Genomic DNA, 6865 nt, shown 5'->3' on the forward strand with positions numbered 1-6865 from the left:
TCTATCAAGGGATGATGCTGCAAGCATGAACCCATGTCTTTCCAGACTAGTTGCAATATTTGCAATATTTCAAATAAGAACCATGAAATATGCATCCCATAATCACAGTCATTTCTTCACTAATGTCTCCTCCACCCGTCTCTCTCTCTCTCTCTCCCTGCGGGGAAACCCTCTGTCTGTGACACACACATTATACAGCAGAAGAGAAGGAGACGGAAGAGGATGATGATGATTCTTATCAAATATGCACAGACTGAAGAGAGCTGCACTCAGTCACCATCTTGAGAGGATGTGCAAAACACACGCACACACACACACACACACACACACACGCACACACACACACACACACACACACTCACTCAGTGCTGACCTAGTTTTTAGGGATATGTGGCGAGACCAGTAGAATATCAAATGCTGTTTTCCCTCTGGCATCCGTTTCATTTGGATAAACACTGGTCTCATGCCTCAGACTATTCATGTGTAATGATGTTAATAAAGCTTCATCAGCACCATGAAATTTAAGAGAAGTAATGGAGAAGTTCATTTCTGTCACTGTACAATTATCATAGCTTCATAGCTTCTTTAGGAACCAGCATTGTTTTTGTTCCATTGTTCTCAATTATTTTAAAAAGGTCCATATTAAATGTCATAATTCAATGGAGAAATCAATGGTGCAGATGCCCCTTCACGAAAAGTTTAATTTCTTTCACTGCTCTTCTTATTCTTTTACACTGTTTTATTTCTTCTTATTATTTTTTAATAGGAACCAGTACTGTTTTTGTTCCATTTTTTCCCCCAACATTTGAACATGATCAAGTTATTAAATATTAATTGTTTTAATTCAATGGCAACGTGTCAGAAAGGAGGCCCATCATATATATATTTTTTTTATTATTTAAAAGAATAATTATTTAGCACAAATTTAGTTTTTGCTTCTAGTGAAACTGTGCTTCCTTTTTTTGTGATTTTATTCTGGACTGATTTTTAGACGTTTATAAATCATAATTTGCTTTTCAGTGTTGTTTAGGGATGTGTTGGTTGGTTTCTTTACTTAGATCAGAACAAAAAAGAATGAGCACGCTACTTGATTATGAATCTTTTAATGTTGCTTGCTGAATTTCACATTCATCGTAATAAATTCAGTCAGCAAAGCATTATTTAGTGTTTTTGAAAAATAAATATAGCAATACATCCAAGCTATTTCATCTTGAAGTTAATAAACCTGTGCTACCTAACAAATATTTCAATATTCTTTATTTTATAACCACTGCATTCTCTATCCTATCTATAGATTAAGTCTGTACATCTGCTTGTGTTCTTTAGTTTATGTTATGAAACCTTGGCAATCAATAAATGAACAACAAATCAGCAGACAGAAAAGACAGCTGATAATATTTCTAAGTTCTATTAACAATGAAAACAATCACAGAAATTACACAACATATTATGAAATATGAGGAAGTATTGGTATAACTGTTTTTTTAATGTGTGTTGTATTGTTCTGTATTGTGTGTCTCTTGCTAATGGACCTAGAGTCTGGACTAAAGTTGAATAATAATAATAATAATAATAATAATAATAATAATAATAGTATATATAAAGTCAGAAAATGAATGCTTACCATATTAATCCATGTATGGTTTATGTATTCATTTATTACTACTTTTACTTTTAAAAACAGGCTATATATATATATATATTTAAAATTGTATTGATTTTTATTCTTTCCCTCTTGTATTAGCTTCGTTTGCTACTAATAAGGTTTAATGTGGATGCTCTTCAGTTTTTCCTGAATTTTTTTTTTGTACAATTTAATATAATTTCCTTTAAAAAAAACATGGTACATGACCAAAAACAAGGTTTTATCATGGTATTTTTGTCAGTGTGGTTATTTACTTGTTATAGGCCGATATTGGTCAGGTGATGTTTGTTATCAACGTTACAAATATATAGCTGTTACAATGTTTATTTAAAATTGTATTGGTTTTACTTTTATTAATTTGTATTTCCCCTCTTGTATTAGCTTCGTTTGTTACTTATAACGTTTAATGTCGATGCTCTTCAGTGTTTTCCTTAAATTCGTTGTACAATTTAATATCAGTTCCTTTAAAAACAAGAGCAAAAAAAAAACTAAAACATGTTACATGTTCAAAAACAAGGTTTTAACATGGCACTTTAGTCAATGTGGTTATTTACTTTGATGTAGGCCGATATTTGTCATCGCTGTTACAATGTAACATAAGTGGAACGCAGACAGACATGAAGAAGATGAGAGCAGCTTCCTGCAGGATGTGAGCGCGTTGCGCTGTCTGGCCCCGCCCAGGAGGAGGGACTTCAGACCGGAGACCGAGCTCTCCAGCGTCCGCCGCTTCATCAGCGCACTTTCCCGAGATTAACGTTTGGAATATAACGGCGTTCCGCACGCGGTAAGTAAGTAACACGTACACGTCACCGGCGGATTCTGCCGCTACAACGCGTTTCCCGGGAATCCGCTCAAACTGTTAGAGAACACAGCGCGGTATGTCGCGTCTTCGGCGGCTGTCGGAGTCACACGGGAGCGAGAGGAAAGCAACTTTCTGAACGCTTGTGTCCGTTAAACGGCTCGGTTCGCTCGCGTACTTTCTACTGCGGCATTTCCAGGCGCTGCGGCTTCGGCTGTGTTTCTGTGCGAGTGTGTTTGCTCGGAGTTGTTGGGGTGATGTTGTCTGTCTGTGTGAGTATCGATCTGTGATAAATCAATAAATCGATGCGCGGAACGCGGGAGCGTTATTTGTCCTCGATGCGTTCAGACGCGAATCGGAACGTCGAACTGTAGGCTACCATAATTGTGACCCTGGAGCACAAAACCAGTCATAAGGGTCCATTTTTTGAAATTGAGATTTATGCATAATCTGAAAGCTGAATAAATAAGCGTTCCATTGATGTGTGGTTTGTTAGGACAGGACAATATTTGGCAAATCTGTAATCTGAGACTGCAAAAAAAAAAAAAAAAAATCTAAATATTGAGAAAATCATCTTTAAAGTTGTCCAAATGAAGTTCTTAGCAATGCATATTACTAATCAAAAATGAAGTTTTGATATATTTACAGTAGGACATTTACAAAATATCTTCATGGAACATGATCTTTACTTAATATCCTAATGATTTTTGGCATAAAAGAAAAATGTATAATTTTGACCCATACAATGTATTGTTGGCTATTGCTACAAATATACCCCAGCGACTTAACACTGCTTTTGTGCTCCAGAGTCACATTTATCGTCATATTTGGCTTTTGTTGCAGATAATACTTGTGTTGTTAATAATAGCTACTAATGTGGTCTTATTTCTGGTGTTTGATATTGTATTTGTATATCGTTCAGAACTCGATATTTTCATCACATCCTGTGTTTAGTTTCCATATAAAACATCTGTGGAATGTAAACAAAGTTAAAAGTAGAGTCTCCGTGGTAATACCGTGGTATTTTGGTATTGACATGAATTACCATGTTAATGATATTTACAGTGTACCTCAAAGAATGCCTTGTTTTTACCAGGGTAAATGACCCAAAACTGTGGGTTTTTTACTGGTGAAAGAGACTCTTGATGTTCTTCAGCTCAGCTAAAATCACTCATGATTTATGGCGTCCAAACAAATCAGCATCAGAACAGTGTGTTTATCGTTTGCATGAGCCGCAGTTCCTTTTCCTCGTACAGAGAATGGCTTCAGGTTTTGTGATATTTGACTTTTTTAATATTGACATGCCTGTCGCACAGTTAACCTCACTCAAGAATGTTCCTCATTTTAAATCGAGATGATCAGGATTATACAGCGCTGTCCTTTAAACAGCCAGGCTTCAGTGGCATTTGTGCTTCTGCTTTGATCAGGTGCATTAGTGAGAGTTTTTGCGACCTTTAAACTGGCTTTATGAAGTGTTCTGGTACGTGTGTGCTGGAGGAAGAGTTCTGTTCTGCCTGTCTGATCCGCTTGACAGTTTACCTGCGGCGCTGTCGTGCATGCACACATTCACACTGACAGTCGTCAGACAGATGCATTTTATCTACTCTGCTGCAGACAGCGCCTCATTTTAAAGTCAGCATGAAATATAAATTCACAATGCATCGATGCATATTTTTCATTTTTACTTTTTTTTATATCCTATTTTTATTTCTGTGAAATGACAGATTCTCTCTGGTGACATCTGCCAATCATTTGTTTACTAAGACCCCGCCCCTTTCTTACAATCAGCTTCAAGCTCACATTAAGCTCCGCCTCCGGCTTCGAGAGCGACGCCCCCACATCTCAACATCCAATCAACAACGGATGCACAGATGTACGTGTCGGTGCAAAAGATTTGTCGCTCGTTCCGTTTCATTACGACTTTAATTGCTAAAACCCGTTCAGACCTACATGAATGTTTGTCTAATTTTTGCATGCGATTTTCTCAATACGTAAAAAAGGGAAATGGTCTAAACAGTAATGCACAATTACTGTCTGACAGTAGAAGAAACGTTTAGAAAAGCAGAAATACCAAGTTACTCCAAGACACAAAATGCTACGTAACTTTGCGTTACTGACGTCCACTCGTTACGAAGAGTCAAACAGTATTTGCGTGTTTTCAAACACGTAATTCAGATTTTTGTATTCGCTACATGTTTATCAAACTTAGTAAAATACTAAATACAGCGCCACCAGGTTGTGGTTTCATGTAACAGCAGCATTTCTGAGCATGTGACCAAAGGTGGCAATCCTATTGGTCGGCTAGTTTTCTTTGCAGTGTGATGGAAAGCAATTGCATCTCCTCTTTGTAAAAATATGTCGCATTGACAGCATGCATATGTTCGCGTCGGTCTAAACGGATGCATTAACAGCCATTCATTCAAATTAAAATGTTTATCGCACTGAATATCTGTCTTGGTGTGAACAGGCCGTTAGTTCGTTTCTCACTCTGTTATTATTAGCTATAAACGGTTGCCATGCGAAAGTGTCGAGACCGTTACTTATATCCCACGATGATCCTCTGATGTTGTTGTGTGTGTGTTTTGATGTGGTGTTATCATGTGAGTTTGTGCTGTTGAGTAATTCCAGCAGCAGAAATGAGATTGTTACTCATGTAATATTAACAGGCTGGGTAAAACAGATGACGTCTTTATTAATTAATATGCTCCGCACATGGTGATTGACATCAAAAGCTGTTTTCTGAGCAGTGCGGCGTCTCTGGATTTTCACAAACACCTGCAGCTGTGTAATCCATGCGCTGCGTTTGCTGCAGATGTTGAGTTGAACAGTGACCCCGGTTTACATCGCGAGTTTAATCTGGGCAGAGACCTGTTTACAGCGCGCTTTACAGTTTAACGTGGGTGCATGATATTAAAACACTGTGTGTGTGTATCGGTGCATGAATGCATCTGCTGCAGGTTTACAGATGCAGTGCTGCAGCAAGTTTTTTGCAATGCAACACAAATTTTAGTGATTGCAAAAGGCTTGTTTTGTTATTTTTGTGACAACTTGCATTTGCAATAAACTTCGCTCTGAAGAGCAAGTGGCACACAAATCTCCTTTTTTGCTGAGCCACGACTTAGTTTTTCCTTTTCCAGGCAAACATTGCCCACATCAGCACAAGGGCTTTTTAGTTCTATGTGTCAAAAGGATGTCAGAACGCTGTTAGTCGTGACCAAAGTCTGATGTAGGAGGTGGTTGGTGACTTTTACCCATCAGTCTGTGTTTACATATGTTTCTGCCCCATGTGAGAGCTATTAATGAGCCTCTCAGCCAATCAGATACAGCCTTACATCCTGTACAGGAAGTGACCTCACGGGCCGGGCTGGTAACTGTGTGTGTGAGAAAGAAGGAGACTTTGCATTAGACTTTTCCTTTTATTGTTGTTCGGTGAACATGAGCCAAAACACACAAGTGCTTCAGAGATTGCATGCATTTCCCAGTTTTTGCTGCAGTTACACGAAATAATCAATGTCAGCGTTGACTTTTTAATGCAGACTAACCAGGTATCATGTTGACTTTAGTCAGAAACATAATGTGAGACATGTGCCAGTACTACAGCTTTACTTAATGTAAACGGTTCATCATAATTTTTACTACCACCCTCATATTGCATCGAGGACGAATGTCATTAGTTATGTAATTCTGATAAGGACACACGAGTCAGATCTCATGAGGTTTAAGGTTCATCATTTTCTTCATGCTGGTATTTCACAAACTCCGCAAGTTCATATGTTTCATTTTTTAAAAAAGGTTTTAATGTGGTAATGTTTAATCAGAATATCGTAACCGGATCTTCTTCTCTCTGGTGATGTATGCAGGATTTCTCCAATCATTTCATGCTCTTAAACTGAGCTTACGCTCATCTGCATAAATTTTTTTGAGAGCCACGCCCATATCTGAACATCCAATCAACAACTGATGCACAGAACCAAGCCCCGCCCAACATTGTTTCTTTTTTGATAATCTGTTACACTCAGATCCACGCTAGTTCAGTTTTATTGCGACTTTAATAAGGCATTAAAGCAGCTTGTGATTGGCTGTTGATTTACTGTAACATTCTATTACGGAACGTTATGTTTGCCCTCAAAATGACAAGTGTGAGACGTTGCTTTGTGCAGGGTTAAAACACGATAAACAGTGTGAAGATCCTGATGATGACGAGACTGTGAGATTCTTTTGCTGTAACCGTGACGGTGTAAATCTCAAGTGTGGCTTTGGTTTCTGAAGTTTCATTTTGAGATGCTTCAGAACAGTCAGATATTTTGAGAGCTTCGTTCTCGCAGCCTTTTCTTGTGCCTTCCTGTACCAGGCGGCTTCTCTGGAGGAGTGTGTGTGTGTGTGTGTGTGTGTGTGTGTGTGTGTGTGTGTGTGGGTGTGTG

At 38.2% G+C, this 6865-nt stretch overlaps 1 protein-coding gene across 1 annotated transcript in view; it reads left to right on the top strand.

The window, feature by feature from the left end:
- The first annotated feature begins 2286 nt into the window (after positions 1-2286).
- Positions 2287-6865, top strand: part of ppp1r16b (protein phosphatase 1, regulatory subunit 16B) — a 55995-nt gene continuing 51416 nt past the window's right edge. The window contains exon 1 of the mRNA XM_016505631.1: positions 2287-2429. The gene's annotated coding sequence lies outside the window, so the exon portion shown is untranslated. The remainder of the gene's footprint in view (positions 2430-6865) is intronic.

Source organism: Sinocyclocheilus anshuiensis, unplaced genomic scaffold (genome assembly GCF_001515605.1).
Source record: "Sinocyclocheilus anshuiensis isolate Anshui unplaced genomic scaffold, SAMN03320099.WGS_v1.1 scaffold682, whole genome shotgun sequence".
Classification (NCBI taxonomy): domain Eukaryota; kingdom Metazoa; phylum Chordata; class Actinopteri; order Cypriniformes; family Cyprinidae; genus Sinocyclocheilus; species Sinocyclocheilus anshuiensis.